The 26,005-nt window shown below is 50.9% G+C and overlaps 1 protein-coding gene across 7 annotated transcripts in view; it reads right to left on the bottom strand.

The window, feature by feature from the left end:
* The window catches only part of EHMT1 (euchromatic histone lysine methyltransferase 1), a 111,445-nt gene that overhangs the window by 75,786 nt on the left and 9,654 nt on the right, over nucleotides 1–26,005 (bottom strand). For 5 of the 7 annotated variants that reach the window (XM_070456738.1, XM_070456758.1, XM_020888445.2 and 2 more), the window contains exon 1: nucleotides 8,142–8,162. The exons of the other annotated variants lie outside the window; for them this stretch is intronic. The gene's annotated coding sequence lies outside the window, so the exon portion shown is untranslated. Of the gene's footprint in view, nucleotides 1–8,141; nucleotides 8,163–26,005 lie in introns of those variants that run through there. 7 annotated transcript variants of the gene reach the window in all.

The following is a 26,005-nucleotide window of genomic DNA, read 5'->3' as shown; positions in this document are numbered from 1 at the left end:
AAAATTAAGGTTCATGATTCCCCCCAAAAAAGGTCTGTTTTAAGAATACGATGTAACACACCTTCTAACAATGCCAGAGTGAGCCCGTCTTACCCTGTATCTACCTGAGGGCATCAGGAACCACTGACACACACGGCGTGCCAGGCCTGGGCAAGCGTGAATCTCAGCCACACTCCTGTCCCCACGTAAAGCCCAAGCACTGCTGCTGGGGGCACAGGGTGGAAGGGGGGAGAGGACAGACAGGCAGGTGGGCAGGATGTGGCTACGAGAGGGCGAGGGTCTGCACGGGGCTGGAGCCTGAGGTGCTGGCAGGGTCTCATCAGATGAATATAAAGAGACACTCTAGAGAAAATGAATACTCTCTGGGTCTGAAATGTCTGCACAAGCCTCTACCTAACAAAGCCTGTTCCAAGCCTCTCCTCTAATGCCGCTGTGCCTTTAAAACTCAGGCCACCAGCAGCCAGATTTGCATAAAAAGGAAGAGCAGCACTTAGTCACAAGCTCGCAGAAAAGAAATTATTTCACTTCTCTCAACCTTGTCTAGCCTAGCAGGTTATCCTTTCTCCCAGATCGAAGCAAAACAAAATGATGGGTTAAAACACAGTTTTGAGCTATCATCTGACTAAATTAGGACTTCTCCATTTATAATCATCTACCTGACCTAACAGAAGCAGAAGATTTTAAGAAGAGGTGGCAAGAATACACAGAAGAACTATACAAAAAAGATCTTAATGAACCAGATAACCACGAAGGCATGATCACTCACAGAGCCAGACATCCTGGAGTGCAGAGTCAAGTGGGCCTTAGGAAGAATCACTACAAACAAAGCTAGAAGAGGTGACAGAATTCCACTTAAGCTATTTCAAATCCTAAAAGAGGATGCTGTGAAAGTGCTGCGCTCACTATGCCAGCAAATTTGGAAAACTCAGCACTGGCCACAGGACTAAAAAAGGTCAGTTTTCACTCCAATCCCAAAGAAAGGCAATGCCAAAGAATGTTCAAACTACCACACAACTGCACTCATCTCACATGCTAGCAAAGTAATGCTCAACATTCTCCAAGCAAGGTTTCAACAGAATGTGAACCGAGAACTTCCAGATGTTCAAGCTGGATTTAGAAAAGGCAGAGGAACCAGAGATCAGATTGCCAACATCCGTTGGATCATCAGAAAAGTAAGACAATTCCAGAAAAACATCTATTTCTGCTTTATTGACTACGCCAAAGCCTTTGACTGTGTGGATCACAACAAACTATGGAAAATTCTTAAAGAGATGGGAATACCAGACCACCTTACCAACCTCCTGAGAAATGTGTATGCAGGTCAAGAAGCAACAGTTAGACTCAGACATGGAACAATAGGCTGGTTCCAAATTGGGAAAGGAGTATGTCAAGGCTGTATAATGTCACCCTGCTGATTTAACTTATATGCAGAATATATCATGCGAAATGCCGGGCTGGATGAAGCACAAGCTAGAATCAAGAGTGCCGGTAGAAATATCAGTAACCTCAGATATGAAGACTACACCACCCTTATGGCAGAAAGAGAAGAGGAACTAGAGCCTCTTGATGAAAGTGAAAGAGGAGAGCGAAAAAGCTGGCTTAAAACTCAACATTCAAAAAACTAAGATCACGGCATCCAGTCCCATCACGTCATACAAATAGATGGGGAAACAGTGACAGGAAATAGCAACAGTGACAGACTTTACTTTCTTGGGCTCCAAAATCACCGTAGATGGTGAATGGAGCCATGAAATTAAAAGATGCTTGCTCCTTGGAAGAAAAGCTATGACCATAAAAGCAGAAACATTACTTTGCCAACAAAAGTCCATCTAGTCAAAGCCATGGTTTTTCCAGTAGTCATGTACAGAGGTAGGGTATCGTCTCTCAGTCATGTCTGACTCTCTGCGACCCCATGGACTATAGCCCACCAGGTTCCTCGGTCCATGAGTGGGTTGCCATTTCCTTCTCCATGAATGTGAGAGTTGGACCACAGAGAAAGCTGAGCACCAAAGAATTGATGCTTTTGAACTGTGGTGTTGCAGAAGACTCTTGAGAATCCCTTGGACAGCAAAGAGATCAAGCCAGTCAATCCTAAAAGAGATCAACCTTGAATATTCATTGTAAGGATTGATGCTGAAGCTGAAGATACAATACTTTGGCCACCTAATGTGAAAAGCTGACTCACTGGAAAAAAAGAGCCTGATGCTGGGAAAGATTGAGGGCAAGAGAAGGGGTCAACACAGGATGAGATGGTTGGTTGGCATCACCAACTCAATGCATATGAGTTTGAGCAAGCTCTGGAAGATGATGAAGGACAGGGAGGCCTGGCGTGCTGCCGTCCATGGGGTCAGAAAGAGTCAGAAACGACTGAGTGACTGCACTGAACTGACTGACCTGGTTGTACGCGAGTGAAACACGCTCACACAGGCGAACCACCATCCAGCAGTGCAGGCTGTGACCAAGTCAACATGGCCACAGACGTCAGAACCCAAAAGGCCACTCTTTCTGTGTACAGACCACAGAACCAACACGGGTGAGGGTCTGCCGGTGGCTCACTCGTTTCCCAGAGCCTGGCCTTTTTCCTGGAGGAACCTCCAATGAAATCCTCTAAAGTCTCCCTCAGGCCTTGTCACTGACAGGTCACGGCTTCCCTACAGCCTGTGACTGTGGCCCCACAGGCCCGGAACCCCAGTGCCCCCGCCCCGGGAGGAGAGGAGCCCCCACTGTGGACAAGCCCTCCACTCTCCTCCCCTCCTTCCGCACAGCTGCACCTGCTCACCTGTCCCACCTCCACCCAAGACCCACCTGTCCCAAGAAAGAGGGGCCCTAGCTCCTTCACCTCCTCCCTGGGAGACAGACACAACCCAGAGTCAAACCCACAGAAACGCTGGGAACCCAGACCTGCGACCTCGTCCGCAGCATCAGACCTTCCAGTTGGCGAAAGCCACAAACTTGAGCACAGTTGAGAAAAGCGCTGCACACAGCGGGAAGAGGCAGCCGTGTGTGCTCACTGGGTGATCACACAGACACATGCCGCTCGGCTCTCATCCAGCGCGCCGCCAAGACATGGCGGTTCCAGAAAGACAACTCCTCCCACGGTCTGCTCCTCGCTACCCATAGCGTGCCTGCCCAGACTCCAGGACCTCTGCAAGCAGACCTCACCTCTACCTCGCAAACCCAGACTGAAAACGGGATCTTCTCAGGGCCTGGGACTTGCGGGATTCTGGGGCTTCCTTCAGTCAAAGAGCCCTTTACACACAAACTTCCAAATCAGAAGACAGCTACAGGGTGGAGGCAGTGGAGAGCCTGAGTGGGGCCTGGGGTCGAGGGCGGGGTGTAGCGGCTACACCAAGGATGCCGCGTTCACAGAAGCAGGGTCTCCGGAGCCCTGAGACACAGCCCTCTGTCCACCACCAGAGCCCCTGACTCCACACCGAGCGCACTCCCTCGGGGTCACGGGAGAGCAGGCGGGCCCCAGCCTCATCCTCGGTCAGGCACTGCAGGCTCCACCCTGCACCTGGCCCTCACACAGTGACCTGCCGCTTCTGACAGTAAAACTGGAGCTGGCACCCATGATGCCTGAAATGCCCTAATAAGAGCCCCTCCACCAGCCTATCCAGACCCTCATTCAAACTCTTCACACCTCCAGCACAACCCCTATCAGACCTGGCTGAAAGGCACCGGGGAGGGGGACGAAGTCCGCCCAGGAGGGACCAGCGCAGACCGGGAGCAGCAGCGCACCCCTGGGGAAAGGCGCAGCCACCCCACACACACCTGCCCTGCGCTGGGCCTGACATCCTCTCCCAGGAGACCACACTCTACCCTTTGGAACACCCGGATCACATCCAATCTAAGGCCCTGATGTAGCTGGAGAAAAAAGACCAAAAACTCTGTGAAGTTTCTTACTTAAATGCCAACGGGCAGATTCCGATATCCACAATCATGTTCAGTCACTAAGTCATGTCCAACTCTTTGCAACCCCATGGACCACAGCACACCAGGCTTCCCTGTCCTTCACTATCTCCCAGGGTTTCTCAAGCTCATGTCCACTGAGTCTGTGATGCCATCCGGCCATCTCATCCTCTGTCGTCCCCTTCCCCTCCTGCCCTCAATCTTTCCCAGCATCAGGGTCTTTTCCAGTGAGTCAGCTCTTCACATCAGGTGGCCAAAGTACTGGAGTTTCAGCTTCAACATCAGTCCTTCCAATGAACACTCAGGACTGACTTCCTTTAGGATGGACTGGTTGGATCTCCATGGGACTCTCAACAGTCTTCTCCAACACCACAGATCGAAAGCATCAATTTTTCGGCGCTCAGCCTTCTTTATGGTCCAACTCTCACACCCATACACAACCACTGGTAAAACCAAACCCTAAGGGAAAGAAGCATCCCAGGAGGTGAGGAGAATCCAATCCCAGGCCCGACGTGGAAAGCCAAGTGCAGGTCCAGCCACCAGGGCAGCAGGCACTACCAGCTGCCCAACACTGGGACGTCCAGCGATATCTGAAGGTTGGATAAATGACAAGTCAAGTTTCAGCATTAGTAAGTGTACCTGAACTTCAAACAAAACTGGGCACCCTGTATCCTTACTTCCTGAACCTAGTTACCCTCCACTGAGTCTCTGAGAATCAGCAAGAGGCAGAAAGATCCTGGGTTTCTGACATTCTGAGATGGTGATTTACATTTTCAAAAGACAATATCCTCTGCCCTATGAAATCATACTCCTAAAACAAAAACAGAAATGTTAATCAAATAATTTCTTCATAAGAGAACAGAACACAGAAGAAAATAAAATTCAGAGGAAAAAAACAAAGGGATCATGAAGTCCTAGTCTAAGGTCTTCAGGTATCCTTACGTAAGACAAAGAACAGGCCCAGTCCGAGGTCTCTGCCCAGGGTCCAGCCCAGCGGTGGCTTCTCCTCCCCGAGAACCATGCAGGCGCCAATGCCGGCTGGGCTGCGGGCACCAAACAGGTTTTCAAAGCCGGACGCGTCTTTAATCCAAGAAAATTCCGGGATATAGAGTGCTACCCGCCCACCCATACCCCCTAATTTTAAACTATTTACCACATATCAATTTCACAAGTCAATTATCAAGACAGTGGGGAAAGAAAGAATGAATCCTTTCATCATCTCACATATATTTTTTTCCCCTCCTTTGTCTGTTTCTCCCCTTGACAGAAAAAAAGGAGAGTTCCGAAATTTGGAAAACACAATACCCAAAAGTGGCGCATACAATGCATTTCAGTGACTCTGAAACAGACGGGCTCCTCATCATCTGCAGCTTCCCCTCAGCCGGCCTCTCTGCAGAGAGCCGATGGCCGCCTGCCCGGCTGTGAGTCTTCACCCGACCTCCGCGCCCCACAAGGCCGCCGACCCAGGCTCCTCCCCAGGCCAACACTTCGGACTGAGCAGAATCCCTGGCAAGTGCAGACTGTGTTGGGACGCTGATCTGAACCAACCATGAAGTGACATTCCGACAAGACTGGAGGAAAATATTAAAATGGTTAGATGATGTGAATTACTGGAATTTTGTTAGGTCTCAGACAGTAAAGAATCCACCTGCAATGTGAGAGATCCAGGTGTGATCCCTGGGTGGGGAAGATCCCCTGGAGGAGGGCATGGCAACCCACTCCAGCGTTCTTGCCTGGAGAATCCCATGGACAGAGGAGCCTGGCAGGCTACAGCCCACGGGGTCGCAAAGAGTCGGACACGACCGACCAACACTTTAATGTTCTTTCACTAAATGACATGCAGTTATGTTTAAAATGTCTGCATTTAAAAAACAAAAAACAAAAAACACACTCCAAGTACAGAGGTGGAAATTTCATGACCCCTAGCGCACGGTGCCAAGACCTGCGCAGTCGCAGAAAACGAAGGACACGCGGGCTGCGTCTGTCAGAGGCGGGAACCCACTCTTCACGGGAGTCTGGGGGCAAGAGAGACCCACATGGCAACAGAACCACAGGCGAACCCGTGCAAGGTCCAGCGACACCCCAGGACCCGGCCCCGCCCCGGCCCTGTGCCGTGGGATCACCTACACCCTCCACCAGCCCCAGGAGGCTGAGGAACGCCTGAAGCCAGGGGACAGGGCCATGCCCAACGGACCCCAGCCAGTTTCACTGCTTGACACATACAAGTGCATCACAGACACATCTGCAGAGTCTGCTGTGAGCCAGTCGCCCCCAAAACCAGCCGTCCAAATGGAGGCCCCGCCACAGCCCGGCCCCAGGCCACGGCGGCCCAGGCACCCACCACTGCCTCCGCAGCTCCGCCTCTCCAGAGCCTTACAACAGCAGCACCACTTACTTCTGTTAAAGCCCGTCACCGCCACCCCCTCACCCCGGCTGGCCCCATTCCTGAAGACGTGGGCAGGCCGGAGCCAGGCCCTACCCAGCCCGCCGAGCCCACCGACTCGCAGACCTCAGACTCCCAGAGTCTGCACACCTGTGTCCGCTTCGGAAAGCCGCCTGGCCCCGCCCACACACGCCCCGGCCCCCGGCAGCCAGCTCCTTCCCAACCACCAGCCGGCAGTCACACCGGGCGCAGGAGCAGTCCAGGTTTGAGGCGCACACACCTCGGAGCAACCTTGCGCTGGCGCACAGCTAGAGAATCTGAGGTCGCAACTAAGACCCAACGCCACCAGACAGGTAGGTACTCGAAACAGGAATCTCGGTCAGGCTGCACACCTGCGCACCATCAGCATGCTCGACGCCCCCTCGCCACACACAGGCGACACTGCTCCCTTCCTGTTTTAACCCCTGAAGCCACTAGTAGCAGGAACCATCTATTAACTCCTTTCCTCACTCCAGTTTCAACCCTCTTCAATCTTAACATCTACTCTGCAGTTCAAATGTCATCTTCCAAAACTGTGACTGTCCTCTTATCTTCTCAAAACACCCAGTGCTCCCACCGTGCACGGGTTCAGGCTCACATCTAACAGCACAGAGAATCCCAAAGCAGCCGCTGGCCAGCTCCAGGCCCAGCCCACCTGTGCGCTTCCAGCAGCTAAGAACGGCTTTCGCATGTGTGAGGTATGAAAATAAGAAAGCACATGCATCAGAAGCCGTGAGGCGCACGCATAGATGGCCTTGCCAGAAGAAGTTTGCTGACCCCTAAGCCAGCCCAACAATTTTCAGGTCCAAAGCAGCCTGCCAAACACCCTGAGGTGCCAACCTATGGCATCAAGCTACTCAGCACTCCCAGGCCAGAGTCTTGGTCTTGGGCTGCATGTCCTTCGCTCAACTTTCACCCCAAAGGTCCAGCTCTGCACTGAGCCCCACAAGGAACCACAACTCTGCCAACCTCGCTGGACAGGGAAACCCGGGGAAACGCGGTGGACTTGCTTCCCCAGGTAAGCCCTAGCACCCAGCCTAAGACTGCCCCAGGATACATGTTCCATGACACATGTCCCAAGACTGTTTGATGGACACATTTCAAGGGATGATGGACTACAAAATGCAGGCCTGTAACATCAAGAGATAAGTCATGCAGTCACAAAAAGACCACACAAAGGAGAGCCCACTGCACCACAGAGACCAGCACTTGCTCTTTAAGACGAGGCAGAAAAGCAAAGGAACAAAGCGGGTGCTCTGGAATGGGGGCAGGGAGCATTCTGGGCTCTCCGCCAAGGACGACAGTGCGTCTTGTGCGATGGGGGGACTGGACTCAAGACACTGGTGAGCAGTGAGGGCACTGGACCAGAGGGCTGGGCGGGTACCACACTGCCACACGCTCTCTGACAGATGCCTGTCAAGAGTGCAGTCCTGGCTGGTGTCAGAAGACACTCAGAAGCTGCTTCCTAAACTGGCTGCTCTGTGAAGAGACGGCACACAGAGCCCGCCCAGCCCGGCTCTGCTGCCTCCAGGACGGGCACTGGGCCCTCAGAGGGAGGACCAGCACTCCAGGAGCTCTCCCAGCGGGTACCACTGCTTCCTGCAGACCAGGGAAGGTCTCACGCTGGACCGACGGCACCAACTGCAGGCGCCGGGAACAGTCGCCAGGGACCCGCGTCGGACCGGGCCCCACGGTTCTCACAGGCACCAGGTGGGCAGCGCCGCCTCACTCAAGAGCTGCTCCTTCCCGAGGGCACGACCGGAGTCCCAGGAACGGGGTCTTATCGGGTCATATTCTCTCCTCTCACCGGTGCATGCTTCTCCAGGTTACGAACGTGACAGGAAGGGCCTTCAAGTGTTTTAATGAGAAGAAAGTTTTCAATCCACTGAACAGCAGGCATCACGAGCGTCCAGTAACTGACCACCTCCCCGGGCCAGGGCTCCCGCAGCCCCGCTCCACACTCCCTGCAGAACACGGGAGGGAAAACAAGGCTGGATGGGATTGACACATCAAGAAGGAGGAGACACCAGCTCCCCTCTGCGGACCTTAAGCACCTCCCAGGAGGCACCGGCGGGGAGGGGCGCTGTCCACCCCGGAGGGCCCCGCAGGGCCTCCAGGCGCCAGCAGGCAGACGGAGGTGGGCCGAGCCTCTGACCGGCAGGAGGGCCCCAAGCTTCCTGGGAGGAGGACCGGCCCCTGCTGAGCAGTGACTCAAAGAGGGACGGGGACCAGGACCCGCGCCACCCACAGAAAGGCGGCGGAGGGCCAACCACAGCCCCGGCGGCGGGACGAGCCGCCATCTGGTGGTGAGAAGCAGAAGTGCAGGCTATGTGCAGAACACCAGAGAAATTCACTACGTTTTTCTTCCAATCAGAAAGGTTCTTGGAAGAAGACTAGATTCCTAATCAGATTCGAGATTTTTTTCTAAAGTTTCCACAATACTGCTCTATAATGGGACTGAAAGAACATGGGAAAAACAAACACATTCAAGGCTGAATTTCCTTCAAAATCCCCATTGGACAAAAGGATTGAGCACAGTGGAGACAGTAAACCAAAGGAGGTGAACGCTGTGAAGCCTGCAGCACAAAAACGTGGAGCTTGCTCCCATCGGAATGAACGCCCTGTGAGAAACAGGCTCTGTGGGGTCAAGCTCACTGCTGTCCAGCATGCCCCCCAGGAATCCCGAGTGGCGCAGCCCAGACCAGCTGACACTCGCTTGGAGCAGCCACAGAGGGTCTCTCCCTGTCTCTCTGGGTCACAGCCACTCCCTCCTGCCTCAGAAATCAGAACTGGGACAACCGGCCACTTTCTTTCAAAATAACAAGAAACCTGCATGTTAATATAAAATATATTTATAAAAAATAAAGTGAGGTTCTTCAGTCGTGTCCAACTCTTTGAGACCCCATGGACTGCAACCTATCAGGCTCCTCTGTCCATGGGATTTTCCAGGCAAGAGTACTGGAGTAGGTTGCCATTTCCTTCTCCCAGGGGATCTTCCCGGCCCAGGGATCGAACCTGGGTCTTGCACATTGCAGGCAGACGCCAGGGAGGTCTACCACTTTTCAAAACAAAAAAAGTAGAGACGAAAATGGTGTCGCTTTACATGTTTACAAGTTGCCCTCCTGGCTCAACAGAGCACCCCTCGCCTCCTCTACAGCTCATCTCCCGCACTGTCGTCTCCGACACTCGCCACCCACAGGCTGCCGCTCTCAGGCCCTGCGCGCTGTGCTCGGGACTGGGCGAAGGGGAGGCAGGTGACGGTGGCCCCGTTCTGCTCTGCTCACGACCCGGGGGTTAGGTTAGGTGCCTCCTGCATGGACGCCAGGGACTGAGCAGGGCTGGCGCTGAGGGGCCAGGGAAGGCGGGGCGGCTGGTGCTGCTGCAGCCTGCTTGGGATGAGGGGTGAGACCTGGGCCCACACACTGCAGGGGTGACCTCATGCATCTCTTGGGGCAGCTTTGTTTCCACAGAGCATTATTCAACTCAGGGTTATCTTTCTATTAATTTTTTTTCTACTGTAAAACTAATAAATGTTCATTATTTTTAAAAAAACTTATATTCCAAAAAATATTTTAAAAACCACTGTCAATCCCAATCCCATAATTCAAATATCCACGTTAACTATTGGTATAGTTCCATCTGTTTTTTCCCCCAAATTTCATAAAAAATTTAAATTTGGGTTCATCTGTAATATACACAATTACTAAAACCCTGTATGTAGGTCAAGAAGCAACAGTTAGAACTGGACATGGAACAAAAGACTGGTTCCAAATAGGTAAAGGAGTATGTCAAGGCTGTATATTGTCACCCTGCTTATTTAACTTATATGCAAGTACATCATGCAAAATGTGGGGCTGGATGAAGCACAAGCTGGAATCTAGGTTGCTGGGAGAAATATCAATAACCTCAGGTATGCAGATGACACCACCCTCATGGCAGAAAGCCAAGAGGAACTAAAGAGCGTCTTGATGAAGGGGAAAAAGGGGAGTGAAAAAGCTGGCTTAAAACTCAACATTCAAAAAACGAAGATCATGGCATCCAGTTCCATCACTTCATGGTAAATAGATGGGGAAACAACGGAAACAGTGACTGACTTTATTTTCTTCGGCTCCAAAATCACTGTGGACAGAGACTATGTTATGAAATTAGACGCCTGCTCCTCAGAAGAAAAGCTACGACCAACCTAGACAGCATATTAAAAAGCAGAGATATCACTGTGCCAACAAAGGTCCATCTAGTCAAGGCTATGGTTTTCCAGTGGTTATATATGGATGTGAGAGGTGGACCATAAAGAAGGCTAAGCACCGAATTGATGCTTTTGAACTGTGGTGTTGGAGAAGACTCTTGAGCGTCCCTTGGACTGCCAGGAAATCCAACCAGTTCATCCTAAAGGAGATCAGTCCTGAATATTCATTAGAAGGACTGATGCTGAAGCTGAAACTCCAATACTTTGGCCACCTGATGTGAAGGGTTGACTCATTGGAAAAGACCCTGATGCTGGGAAAGACTGAAGTCAGGAGGAGAAGGGGACAACAGAGGATAAGACGGTTGGATGACATCACCGACTCAATGGACATGAGTTTAAGCAAACTCCAGGAGACTGTGAAGGACAGGGAAGCCTGGCGTGCTGCAGTTTAAGCGGGCGCAGAGTCGGACACGACTGAGCACTGAACATAATCACTCCTTCCTTCTTGACTGTGAATGCCACGTGCTGTTGAGAGGCCAGTAAAGAAGGCTGAGGACCAACCAGGGGGGCTGGCAACAACCAGGTCAATGGTGTCCTGCTTGAACAGGCTCAAAGGGTAGGTCTGAAAGGTCCTGGAAACAGCAAAGGTGGGATGAAGTCTAAGAAACTGGGATTTCATTTACAGGAAGGTCAAGAGAGTTGGACCATGAAAAAGGTTGAGCACCAAAGAATTAATGCTTTCAAACTGTGGTGCTGGAGAAGACTTTTGAGAGTTCCTTGGACTGCAGGGAGATCAAACCAGCCAATCCCAAAGGAAATCAACCCTGAATATTCATCAGAAGGACTGATGTTGAAGCTAAAGCTCCAATATTTTGGCCACCTGATTGATGCGAAAAGTCAACTCATCAGAAAAAACCCTGATGCTAGGAAAGACTGAAGGCAAAAGGAGAAGAGGGTGACAGAGGATAAGATGGTTAGATAGCATCGCCAACTCAGTGGACATAAATTTGAGCAAACGCTGGGAAACAGTGAAGGACGGGGAGCCTGGTGGGCTACAGGCCCTGGGGTTGCAGAGTCAGACATGACTTAAGGACTAAACAACAACAAGAAGCACGTGTGCACAAATGCCCTCATTTTCAAAGCCAGGATGATGAGCGTTCAGGCTGAAGAGCAGCTGAGATGCCTACAGTCCCGACCCCTCTGTGCTGGAGTCAGAAAGCAGGACCGAAAGCCGCCATCCCCAGCACACGCGCGGGGCAGGGCTGCAGGCGCAGACGGGAGAGCCACGCGCACCCCGCGGCACTCACCAGCCCAGGCAGGCGGCACCAGCCCGCGTCCCAGCTGCACGTCCTGTCTGAACTGGGCCCCTCACCGGCAGGCGCGCGGGCCCTCCTTCCACTCGGAACCCTTCCTCTCTGGCCCTCTCCCTGGAGGATCCGCCTTTCTCCCACAGGTTGCAGGATTCTTTTCCAACATGGACCAGAGTCAAGACAAACTTAAAAAGATTTTCAGCCCAGGGCAACACTGTCCACAGTAACACAGTAGGACCAACAAGGATAACTTTAAATTCTCCAGCAGCCCTGTTAAAAAGTGTAAAGAGGAGTAATTAATTTAAATAAATGTCATTTAACCCAATACACATCCAAAATGTTACCAGTTCAACATGTAACTAATACTAAAAAAAAAAAATAGTACCCTGCAAAAGCACAAAATATCTCAATAAGCCTCTGAAATCCAATGTATACTTCACATGTAAAGGACATCTCAGTTGGGGTGGACCAATTTCAGATGGTCAAACATCACTTGGGGATCATGAAGGAGGGTGGAAGCCACCTCTCCACTCCAGCCTGAACAAGTGCAGAAGCCAGCCCACCCCCAGATTCCACCTGCCTCCAGGAGTCAGACAGCTGGGTCTCCACCTGGAGTCAGAGAGCTGGGTCTCCACCAGCAGCAGGAAGGGGCACCAGGAGCCTCCTCCAGCCGCCCTGACGGGCAGGTTCCTCCCCAGGGCTGCTTCCACACCTTCTCTCTCCGTTAAAAGCAACCTATTAAAACTAATAAAACTAATAAAGCTGTGTAACTGTGAGATTTTCTCAAACTAGAACACAAGGACCTCGACAGAGACAGGGCACCACGTTCATTCCCACCTGACCTCAATCAGAAGCTGGCACGAAGAAGGCGTGAAATGCCTGTTACAGAAACAAACAGACAAAGGAACAAGTGACTGAACACAGGGCTCCTATGGAGGCCTTTAGGACTCAACCTCGGTCACCAAGGTCAAATTTACCTATATATAAATAACTCATTCAATCTATCCATCCACAGGCCAATTCCACCTCCTTCTCCTATCATATTTGTTATACAACAGAAATCACCTAAAATTGTGCTAGGTAAAGTTAAGGTATTGGGAAACCAAGAAAACCTAAAGACCCACTTTCAAAAAAGTTTACAGCCCCATCACTGAAACAATGATAAAGAAAGCTTGCATAAAGAAACCAGTAATCAAAACATAAAGTAAGTGTTGTGACAAAAGACAGGGCGCCCGGAAGCAGAGGGGCTCCACCAGAGGCTGGCAGACCCCAGCGCACCACCTGTTTCTGGAGAGCCTGAACGCCAAGGATGGCTCTGTGTTCTTAAATGCAGTAAAGACCACATAAGACTCAAATCCAGGACCCGCACACAGCAGCGCACAGCCAGGCTGCTACGTCCACACGCATCTAGGGCTGCCTTCATGACACAGTCAGAGCCCAGCAACACCAGGCAAATGCCTCTCACCGAGCACCACCTGGTCACCACGCCAGCTGAATTCATCACAGAAACACGAGGCGAGGCACGGCTTCAAACACCGAATGCCATGCTCCAACCCCACGATCGCTGTGTGTGTCTTGCAAAGACATTAGCCAGGGTGAAAGAGGACAACGCACAGTACAGACAAAACGCTCACCACAAAGTTCACAACTCAAAGGAAAACAACAATCAGAAAAATCAGAAAATTCCGAGAAGCTCAACAAACTCTAAATAAGATAAACTCAAAGAGATCCTCACTTAAGACACATAATCTAACTGCTGAAAGCCAAGACAGAGAACCCTGAATGCAGCAAGACAGAAGCAACTTACTATGTACAAGGGACCCTCCACAAGACTAACCACTGATTTCTCAACAAAACCCAGAAGGGCAGAAAGCAGTGAAATGACTTTTAAAGTATCAAAAGAAAAAGACTGTCAACCAAGACTTCTAGACACACCAAAGTATCTTCATAAATGAAAGAGAAACTAAAGCATGCCAAGACAAACAAAAGAGAATCTGTCACTAGCAGACACACCCTACATGAAATATTAAGGAATTCCTTCATACTAAACAAAAGGACTTAGGCAGTAACACAAATCCACACGGAAGAAATAAAGAACACCAGAAAAGGCAACCACACAGGTAAATACTAACGACAGTATACAGGTATTTTAAGGCGTAACTCTTTGTTCTCCCACATGACTCAAAAGACAACTGCATAAAGCAATCACTGCCAGTCTGTGCAGAAGTGGATACAATGCACAAAGATATAATGTGTATGACAATAACAAAACAAGGACAGAAGAAATGGAGCTGGAGGAAAGTGATGAAAGTTTTCAAGTCGCTCAGTCGTATCCGACTCTTTGGGAACCCAGGGACGATATAGTCCATGGAATTCTCCAGGCCAGAGTACTGGAGTGGGTAGCATTCCCTTCTCCAGGAGATCTTCCCAAACCAGGGATTGAACCCAGGTCTCCCGCATTGCAAGCAGATTCTTTACCAGGTGAGGCACCAGGGAAGCACATTTTTTCTGTATCTTATTTTTTATTGGAATACAGTTGATTAACAATATCATTAGTTTCAGTTGTATAACAAAGTGATTCAGTTATATACATACATGTGTTTATTCTTTTTCAAACTCTTTTCCCAATGAGGTTGTTATATAATACTGAGCAGAGTTTCAGGCGCTACACAGCAGGCCCTTACTGGTGATCCATTTTAAATACAGCAGCACGTACATGTTGATCCCAAATTCCCTAACGATCCATTCTCCACACCCCAGGAGCAAATTTTTTGATATATAATATTTTAATAACACTATTATAATACAAAGTAGATTGTTATAAGTTAAAATATTAAATAATAATCCTCAGGGAAATAAAGAATAACTACAGTGAGACAATAAGGGAATTAAAATAGTACACTGGAAAATAACCAAAAAAAAGAAACTAATGGAGGAAAAGAGGAAAAAAAGATGTAAGACATTCAGAAAACAAATACCAAACAGTGTAAATCCTGCCTTTTCAGTAATTATAACAAATGCAAATGGATTAAATATTTCAACTAAAAAGCCGAGACTGATCCAACAGATTAAAAAAACAACGATCCAACCGCATGCTTAGATTGAACTACACCATGAGATTAAAGGTAAAAGCAAGAAAAAAAGGTGTACAATGTAAATAGAAACCGTAAGAGAACTTAAGAGGCTACACTGGTACTAAACAAACTTTTTAAACGTTTATTTATTTATTTATTTATTTGGCTGTGCCAGATCTCAGTTGTTGCACATGGGATCCAGTTCCCTGACCTGAAACTGAACCCAAGCCCCTGCATTGGGAGCACAGTCTCAGCCACTGGACCACCAGGGAAGTCCCCAAAACAGACTTCAAAACAAGAAATACTGCTAGAGACTAAGAGGGACATTTCACACAAACAACAGGTAGATATAACAACGTAATTATATGCATAACTAACAACAACGCAAGAGAATTCCAGAAAAACATCTACTTCTGCTTCAATGACTATGCTAAAGCCTTTGACTATGTGGACCACAACTGTGAAACATTCTTAAAGAGATGGGAATACCACACCATCTTACCTGCCTCCTGAGAAATCTGTATGCAGGTCAAGAAGCAACAGTTTGAACCGGACATGGAACAATGGACTGGTTCCAAATCGGAAAAGGAGTATGTCAAGGCTGTATATTGTCACCATGCTTATTTAACTTATATGCAGAGTACACCATGTGAAATGCCAGGCTGGATGAAGCTGGAATCAAGATTGCTGGGAGAAATATCAATAACCTCAGGTATGCAGATGACACCACCCTCACGGCAGAAAGCAAAGATGAACTAAAGAGCCTCTTGATGAAAGTGAAAGAGGAGAGTGAAAAAGCGGGCTTAAAACTCAACATTCAGAAAACTAAGATCATGGCATCCAGTCCAGTCCCACCACTTCATGGCAAATAGATGGGGAAACAATGGAAACAGACTTCCCATTTTGTTTCCAAAAATAAAGTGACAGACTTTATTTTGGGGGGCTCCAAAATCACTGCAGATGTTGACTGCAGCCATGAAATTAAAAGACACTTGCTCCTTGGAAGAAAACCTATGACCAACCTAGACAGCATATTTAAAAAGCAGAGACATTACCGACAAAGGTCCGTATAGTCAAAGCTGTGGTTTTTCCAGTAGTCATGCCTGGATGATGAGAGTTAGACCATAAAGAAGGCTGAGTACCGAAGAACTAATGTTTTTGAACTGTGGTGTTGGAGAAGGCTCTTGAGAGTCCCTTGGACTGCAAGGAGATCCAACCAGTCCACCCTAAAGGAGATCAGTTCTGAATATTCATTGGAAGGACTGATGCTGAAGCTGAAGCTCCAATACTTTGGCCACCTGACGCAAAGAACTAACTCACTGGAAAAGACCCAGATGCTGGGAGGGATTGAGGGGCAGGAGGAGAAGGGGAGGACAGAGGATGAGATGATTGGATGGCCTCACCGACTTGGACATAAGTTTTGAGCAAGCTCCAGGAGTCGGTGATGGACAGGGAAGCCTGGCGTGCTACAGTCCATGGGGCTGAAAAGAGCTGAACACAACTGAGTGACTGAACTGAACAACAGAGTCTCAAAATACGTGATGCAAAACCTACAAAACGGAAAGGAAAAGAAAAGCCAGCAAGAACAGCTGGCGATTCCAAAACCCTGTCAGCAACCGACAGAATCACTAAAGAACAAAAGAGGGGGTGGGGAGGAAGGGTCGGAAGACTGGAGACTGGGGGCACGCCCGCCTGACCCACCAGGCACAGCCGCCTGGATGGCGCAGGCCCCGCTCTGAGAAAGGACAGGACAGACTCTGAGCCATTAAAAGAACCTAGCAAATTTAAACACACTGCTATTAAAGGATGTCCTCTGACCATAATGGAACTAGAAATCAAGAAATCAGGGTAGTCCTGGAAATACCTAAACACTGAGAAGTTAAACACTGCAATTCTAAATAACCCACGGGTCAAAGAAAAGAGGACATATTTTGAGCTACAAAAAAACCAGAACGTATCAAAACTCACAGGAAACGTCTTGCTTATTTCCTAGGGCTGCCACAACCGAACCCCATAAACTGGGTTGATCACAACACGAGAGACCGCTGTCTCACGGTCTGGAGGCCAGAAGCCCATGGGCCGCTCTGGCGCTGATGACTCCAAGGGAGCTGCCTCCTGCCTGCCAGAGATCCTAGGCACTCCAGGCAGACAGTCGCCTTCCTCCAGGGACTGCCCACCTGGTCCTCACCCTGTGCAGGTCTGTGCTCGCGAGATCCTCTCCTCCGAGGCTGACACCAGTTACACTGACACCTGGGCCCACCCTACTCGAGTCCAGCCTCATCCGAATTCATTTGCTATGACCTTATTTCCAAACAAGGTCACATTCTAAGATACTGGGAAATCAGGACTTCAGTATACCTTTTGAGGAAACATAACTCAACCCAATAACACAGGAAAGAAACACTTTGAGGGAAATGGAACCGTTTTAAACCCCTGTATCAGAAAAGAACTTATGCCAAGAGCCTAAGCTTCCACCTTAAGAAACTAGAAAAAAGAAAACGAACCCCAAAACAAGCAAAAGGAAGGAAATAAAAGACCAGAGTGGGGAATACATGTAAATCCATGGCTAATTCATTTCAATGTATGACAAAAACTACTGTAATGATGTAAAGTAATTAGCCTCCAACTAATAAAAATAAATGGAAAAAAAAAAAGAAAAGAAAATAGGGAACAGAAAAACAATCAGGAATCAATAACATCAAAAGTTACTTCCTCGCATCTTCAACTTAACTCAAACCTCTGACTAGACTGACCAAGAAAGCAAGAAGATTCAAATACTAAAATCAAGCAGGAAAGCGGGAGAACTCCCCTGAGGCCCAGTGGGTACGCAAGCCCCCTCCCCGGTCCTGAAGACCCCACGAGCCTCAGGGTGACGAATCCCACGTGCCACGACCCCTGAGCCCGAGGTCTGCAGCCCATGCTCTGCAGCGAGGGAAGCAGCAAGAAGTCCGCGCGCCGAAACCAGGGCAGCGCCGCTCGCCACGGCTGGAGAAAGGCCAAGGCCGCAACGGAGATCCAGCACAGCCAAAATACGGAAATAAGTAAAATTGTTTCTTTATAAAAAAGAAATTAAAGACTTAACAAATGGAAACATCACCCGAATTCATGGATTGGAAGACTTCAGAGGGACACACCCCAAAATGATCTACAGTCAACACAATCCCGATCACAGTCCCAGAAGTCTCTTCTGCAAGTATCAACCTGCTCCTAAAATTCATAAGGAAGCAGGAGTCTAGATAAGCCTGAAAAGATCTTGAAAAAGAAGAACTACATCAGAGGACTCACACTTTCCCATTTGTTTTACTTATTACATGAGTAGAGAAGTGAAGACAAGATGGTACCGGCAGGACAGACATACAGCTATACAAACTAGATCTGAGAATCCAGAAATAAACTGTCACATTTGTGGTCAACTGATTTTCAACAAGGATGCCTTCACAATTCAATGGGGAAAGAAGAGTCATCAGTAAACAGCGGCGGACCAGCGGGAGAGGCCCAAACACAGGAACCAAGCTGTGCTCCTGCCTCCCATCAAATACCAGCAGCACCTCAGAGCGAAGACCTCAGTGTTACAAAACCTTCAGAAAGAAACAAACTGCATGACATAGACTATGCAGTTATATGGCACCAAACGTTCAAGCGACCAAAGGAGAAAAAAATTTTAACTGGACTTGTCAAAATTTAAAACTTTTGTGCTTCCAAGGACACCAAAAAAAATCATAAAGTTAAAGACAACCATAGAATGGAAAGAAGTTTTTTCCTGCAAATCATATTACCTAGTAAGAGACTTGGGTCAGAATACAGAAAATCTCTTACAACTCAGTAATTAAACCATATTGAAAGTGGGCACAGGATGTGAAGGCAAGGATGTGGAAAACCTGGATTCACCCACCGCTGGTGGGAATGTAAGAAGTGCAGTCAAACAGGTAAACACTGAGTTACCGTCTGACCCAGCAACTCCAGCGCTTGGTACACACCCAAGAGAGCTGAATGAAGAGGTCCACCGCAGAGAAACTTGTATTCAGATATGCAGAGCAGCCAAAAAGTGCAGTCAAACCCAAAGTCCACCTACTGAAGAAGAGAAACAACACATGCTACATCCACACAACGCACCTTTCCTTGGCCATCAAGACACCATCCGGTGCTGACACAGCCTGCAACGTGAACGCCCCTGTGCTAAACGAGGAAAGACAATCACAAAAGACATTTATTTATGATTCCATTTATAAATTCCCTGGTAGCTCAGCTTGTAAAGAATCTGCCTGCAATGTGGAGACCCCGGTTCAGTTCCTGGGTCGACAAGATCGCCTGGAGAAGGAATAGGCTACCCGCTCCAGTATTCATGGGCTTCCCTGACAGCTCAGACAGTAAAGAATTCGCCTTCAATGAGGGAGACCTGGGTTTAATCCCTGGGTTGGGAAGATCCCCTAGAGGGAGGCATGGCGACCCACTCCAGTGTTCTTGCCTGGAGAACCCCCAGGGACAGAGGAGCCTGGCGGGCTGCAGTCCACGGGGCCGCACAGAGTCGGGCACGACTGAGGGACTGAACACAAGCACGTGTGCCCCATTTCTATGAAACAGCCAGAACCGGCAAAGCCACGAGGACAGAAAGGGGAGCAGCAGTCGCCAGGACTGCGGAAAGGGAACAGGAAATGCACGTGTGCCCCATTTCTATGAAACAGCCAGAACCGGCAAAGCCACGAGGACAGAAGGGAGAGCAGCAGTCGCCAGGACTGTGGAAAGGGAACAGGAAATGCATGTGTGCCCCATTTCTATGAAACAACCAGAACCGGCAAAGCCACGAGGACAGAAGGGGGAGCAGCAGTCGCCAGGACTGCGGAAAGGGAACAGGAAATGCACGTGTGCCCCATTTCTATGAAACAGCCAGAACCGGCAAAGCCACGAGGACAGAAAGGGGAGCGGCAGTCGCCAGGACTGCGGAAAGGGAACAGGAAATGCACGTGTGCCCCATTTCTATGAAACAACCAGAACCGGAAAAGCCACGAGGACAGAAGGGGGAGCAGCACTCAGCAGGACTGCGGAAAGGGAACAGGAAATGCACGTGTGCCCCATTTCTATGAAACAACCAGAACCGGCAAAGCCACGAGGACAGAAGGGGAGCAGCAGTCGCCAGGACTGCGGAAAGGGAAGAGGAAAGGACAGCTAATGGGTACAGGGTTTCTTTTCAGGGTGACAGAAACGTTCTGGAATTAGCAGTGATAGCTGCGAAAAGCAGGGAAAAAAATACTAAACAGTACACTTTACAAATGTGAAGTTTATGGTATACAAATAATACTGTAAGTTCAAAAAGATCATGTTTCTGGACTGATTGTGGCATTTGGCAAAACCTATCAGCATGGAGACATTTTCAAAAATGAGGGACAGAAAACTGATCTTTGATCAAGTTCAGCATCAGCAGATGAACATTTCCAATAGATCCTGAGGACAGGAAACCAACTCCAAACCCAAGCGGGTAAAACGCCCGTCCAGAACGGCCGCTCTTCTGGGGGTAGATCTGTATCACCAGGGAGGCAGAAAAAAGCAATCGTCAATATTGTATTTTGACTTTTGTCAATAAAAAACTACGAAATTATCTTTGATTTTACTTCATAGTGCACAAAGCCTAAAATATTTACTATCCAACCATTCCAACCTCCAAAACGAACCGTGCCTGGAGCTGACCTCAGCCCCGTCTGTGCCTGTTTCAACGACTGGCACCACCCTCCAGTCTGGTGCTCAAGCGGAAGCCAGCGTCCGGCTCAGGCCCGGGGCCCAGGAACCATCCTCAGCCTCCTCAGCACCCATGGAATCAGCTCTCACAGGGGGGGGCCTCTGTGTCTCCCCAGGACTGCCGCCCCCACCACCGCGGCCGCTCCATAAGCCCCTCCGCACACAGTGGCCGGGAGACCTTCCCAGCACACACACCTGACCACGCCGCCGCCTCCCAAAGCTTGCCAGTGCCCTTGGGACAAGGACGAGAACCCCGACCGCCCTGCGCCGTGCTGAGCTGTGCCCTGCACACGGCACTCACACGAGGTATAAAGTCATACACGCTGATAACCGCCCAACTGCTCCCGACTCCTCCCGCTACTCCCACACAGCGTCTTGCTGGATTCTCAAAACCAGACGGCAAAGTGCACTGACCCCCGGTGGGGCTGGCGCTGGGGTCAGCAGGACCCCTGCCCACCCACGGCAGCCCCCGCGCTCCACCCTGGCACAGATTCGGTTTCATCCTGGCGACTCAGCTTCTCTGTGTGTTCCAGCACCAGGGTGGAAGGTGGCTCTTCCCACTGGCATCTCCAAAGTACCCTCTGCAATTTCTTCTTGACCTTGGACGCCCTGCACAGCACCTTCCCAGATGGGCAGAAGAGGCTCCAACGCCCCCAGTCCCGTGGCGGAGTCCCCGGACATCTGGAGCGCGAGACAGCACCTGCCACGTACAGGCGGCACACAGCCGCGCCACCCTATGCACCCCGGAGCTCTGGGCATCCGGCACACCCGCGGCCGCTCGGGCCCCCGCCCTGGCTGCCCGGCCCCGCCGCTGGCCCCGGGGACCTGGGCCCCACACCCCACACCCTCCTCTGCAGCAGGCCAGCCTCTCTCCTGGACTCCGTGGACCACCGTCCCCTGTCCAACCTTCCCCCTCTCAAGACCCACCAGGCAGCTGGCCCTCCCGTCTCAAGAAACGACACTGCGCTCCCGAGGGTGCTCACTCCCTCCACGCCTCCCTGCTTGCTCTTCCTTCAGACGCACACAGTCAGGCCTATTCTTAGCACCTCAGCTGTTCCCACCCTCGCCTGAGCCCCAACGCTCACCAGCCGCCTCCAGCGTCTCCTGGCTGTGCTGCGCCCCCCACCCCCGCACGCCCCAGGCTCCCCAGGACTGCCCCGGCCTCCCGGCGTCTCTGTGCTCCAAGGCCCCTGCAAGGCCCCTCCAGAGAACATCCGGCTACCAAAGCCATCAGGATGGTGAACAACGGGTCCCGTCCGGAGCTCACAGCTGCCGATACAGGGAAGGGCCCGCTGCCCAAAAGTGCTAAGCTCCTCACGTGCCGTCCGCACTGGAGCGAACAGATGGCGGTGCTGCCTGCAAAGTGTTCACCGCCTGGATGTGGCAAAGAGCACGGAGCAAGCAGCGAGAGCACGCCAGCAGCGCTCCAGGGAGGACGCAGGCAAACCCACGAGGGCGGCTAGTGTGCCGAGTCCCTTAACACATCCGCGAACAGTCCACACTCGCTCCTGAATGTCGGGATCTAGAAGCTCTGACCTCGATCTTCAAATCCACGCCAAAAACTTCTACCTCCACTGGAGCACCCAAGAGTCTGCACTCACTTAACTTGTAAGTTAAAACAAATCAGGACAAGGCAATCCCTACAGCATCAAAGCTACCAACACAGCTTCTGTGCCCTGTGAAATCCACGGCGTGTTCACACACCAGACAGGCAGCATTCCACGGCTTCACAGTCCATCCTAAGACACGAGGCGGGTAGGCGGACCTGGTCCACAACGCCCAGCCTGCCTCCGTCCGTCCTCCCTTCTGCTGACCAGTCCCTGAAGCCTCGGGGCGGATAGAAGGGCCCCTGCCTTCCCGTGGGCAGTGGGAGAGGTCAGGTGTGTTCTCCCCTCACCCCGCCGTCCTGCTGAGTCCCCGGCTCCCGAGCACAGGGACCCCATGAGACCCTCGGGTGCCCGGCTTCCACCACACTTCAGAGACAGGGAGCCTCCCCACCGGGGGCTGGACGCAGTCCTGGTCTGGCCCTCAAGAGGCTCTCAGACCCCTGGCTCTCCGCCCAGCAAACATGGATTCTTTCAGGTCCTGTCCAAACGACACCTCCCAGCAAAGTCCTTGCTCACCACAGCATGCAGCACCCCTGGACGGAGGATGTACATGACTCCTGCCCCTGACCCTCTGGAACACCCGCCGTGCCGCTCCGTCCTCGGATGCCCGCGTCCATGAGGAGCGCCACATAAGCCAGGGCTCTGACCCAGGAGGGGGGTCCACCCTAAACCTCAGTTCAACACGACGAGTGATGAGAGACAAAACCTAAAGAAACAGATGCACACCTGGAGGAAGAGGTCTGACCGCAGACCGGGGAAGGCGGTCCACACAGCGGCCCACACGCGACAGGAGAGCAGAGTGGCCACAGGGGCGGACCACACCCTCAAACAGGGCTCTGCCCAGGCCGCTGCAAGGGCCCAGGGGCACTGCCATCCCACCTCCCCACAAAGAGCCAAGGCCGAGCACGCGCAGGAGGCACCGTGACTGCAGTCACAGCCCTGTCCACCACCAACTGGGCTCCTTGAGCGGAGACTCAGGCCACCTTCTCACGGTGGGCGCTCTGCAGAAGCTTCTGCACCCCAGAAAGGAGTGAGACAAGGAGACGAGAGCCACCCATTTCCTCCACACAGATGTTACAGGGCAAAAGTACAAGATCTGAAACAAGAGAACCAGAAACATAACAGATGCGGATAAAGGAGAAGCCTGTGTCCAATGCACCAAGTACCGGGAGCGCTCTGCACGACGCTCAGACAGCTCACGGCTGGCAGGCCAAGACACAGAGCCAGACACAAGGGGACAGGCATGGGCGCAGCAAGGTCGGGGTGCGCGTGCAGGCCCTTACCCCATGAGGGGGCCCAGGCCTGCCCCGCGTGCAGCAACACACAGCGCGGACGGTGCCCCCACCATCCCAGGGGGCGGCTAAGACAGTGTGTGGATAGGAAACTTGAGTTGAACTGCTCCTCTGTCCTTCAAAGAGGTCTCACCATTTACTGACTTTTGATCAAACTCCACAGCATCTGGCAAGCAGCACAGACAAGACTCCTCTGTGAAGTGGAGACAGTGGCCCCATCTGACGGAGGAGCCGTCAGGACAGAGTGGAAAAGCCCATGGAGCAACTCAGTAGAGGCTGAATTCGTAATGCACACTGGAAACGCAACGCGAGACATTGCCAAAATGTGTGCCCTGCTCCATCCCAACTAAAACCTTTTGAAAAAGTCAAAGTTCATTCACGTGACCAAGAGGACCCTTGCAGACCCAACAGCAGGACCCACCCGATCACACAAGACTCACTTCCAGAAAACAGCAACTCCACCACTGCTGGCCCCTGAGATGGGCCAAGCTGCCCCACCGTCCACTGGGCCCACCAAGCAGACATCCACTGCGAAAATTCCCACACCCCAAAGCCCCCCCCCAAACCTACCGCCCCTCCTATGGGCACCCTGAGGCCAGGGCGCTTCTCCCACCGCTGTCTCTGCGCCAGAACACCCCTCAACCCAAGCACTGGGCTCTGCATGCCGCAGGAAAGCAAGCGGCGCGTGTGGAGGGACCAGAGGAGGGGCTGTGACCATCCACACACCTGCTCTGAGCCAGGCACCTGGCACGTGCAGTCACCACAGACCCCGAGGAGAGGGCTGTCCCACATGGCGGGGAGTGGATGACAGGGACTGCGCCGTGTACCAGCGGTCAGCATGCCACGAGCTGCCCATCCACCTTCCCTGCCTCTGGCCCCGTTACAAGGGGGGACCCAGCCTGCGTCGGGGGACACACTTTCAACCCTGAAGTGGTGAACATGGCAGAGGGCAGAAAGGAGCTACTATGGGAGAGTCTTCAAGAGCCTCACATCTGTGCTTTTCCTCATTTCTGCCAAAGCGACCCTGAAGTACAAGGGGCAAAGGGTGGTCTTTCCAGTAAATGACACTGTTCAAGTGCACAGCCACATAGGAGATAATGAATCCTCATCCCTACACCTCATATTTTACACACACAAAAACAATTTCACGAAGTGCAAACTAAACCCAAAAGCAGCAGCAGAAGTAACAAAGGTTAGAGTGAAAAGTTTAAAAAGAGACTAGCAAAACAGATTGGGTTTCCTGGCAGTCCGCTAGTAGGGACCCCGAGCTTCCCCTGTCCGGGACACAGCTTTGGTCCCTGGCCGGAGAGCTAGGATCCCACATACGGCACGGCAACCGCCCACCTACCCCCAAACAAAACGAGAGAAGAAAATCAGAGATTGTCATCAAGCCAAAAGCTGATTCTTTGAAGAGATAACAAAACTGACATAGCTAACCTGACTGAAGGGAAAAAAAAAAGACTGAAAGAAGATAAAGACATAAGCAGATGGAAAGACACCCTGTGTTCATGGACTATTAGACTAAGTATTATTACGATGGTAATACTCCCTAACGTGAACCACAAAATCAAGGCAATCCCTACAAAAATCACAGAAGGCTTTCTCCATCTGTGGACAGTTCAGTTCAGTTGCTCAGTCGTGTCCGACTCTTTGCGACCCCATGAACCACAGCACGCCAGGCCTCCCTGTCCATCACCAACTCCCGGAGTTCACCCAAACCCACGTCCATCAAGTCGGTGATGCCATCCAACCATCTCATCCTCTATCGTCCCCTTCTCCTCCTGCCCTCAATCGTTCCCAGCATCAGGGTCTTTTCCAACAAGTCAGCTCTTCGCATCAGGTGGCCAAAATACTGGAGTTTCACCTTCAACATCGGTCTTTCCAAAGAACACCCAGGACTGATCTCCTTTAGGATGGACTGGTTGGATCTCCTCGCAGTCCAAGGGACTCTCAAGAGTCTTCTCCAACACCACACAGTTCAAAAGCATCAATTCTTTGGCGCTCAGCTTTCTTTACAGTCCAACTCTCACATCCATACATGACTACTGGAAAAACCATAGCCTTGACTAGACAGACCTTTGTTGGCAAAGTAACGTCTCTGCTTTTTAATATGCAGTCTAGGTTGGTCATAACTTTCCTTCCAAGGAGTAAGTGTCTTTTAATTTCATGGCTGCATTCACCATCTGGAGTGATTTTGGAGCCCTGAAAAATAAAGTCAGCCACTGTTTCCACTTTATCCCCATCTATTTGCCATGAAGTGATGGACCAGATGCCATGATCTTAGTTTTCTGAATGTTAAGCTTTAAGCCAACCTTTTCACTCTCCTCTTTCACTTTCATCAAGAGGCTCTTTAGTTCTTCTTCACTTTCTGCCATAAGGGTGGTATCATCTCCGTATCTGAGGTTATTGATATTTCTCCCGGCAGTCTTGATTCCAGCATGTACTTCCTCCAGCCCAGCGTTTCTCATGATG

The sequence above is a fragment of the Odocoileus virginianus genome, chromosome 2 (genome assembly GCF_023699985.2).
Source record: "Odocoileus virginianus isolate 20LAN1187 ecotype Illinois chromosome 2, Ovbor_1.2, whole genome shotgun sequence".
NCBI lineage: Eukaryota > Metazoa > Chordata > Mammalia > Artiodactyla > Cervidae > Odocoileus > Odocoileus virginianus.
This window is presented reverse-complemented; position numbering and strand designations above follow the sequence as displayed.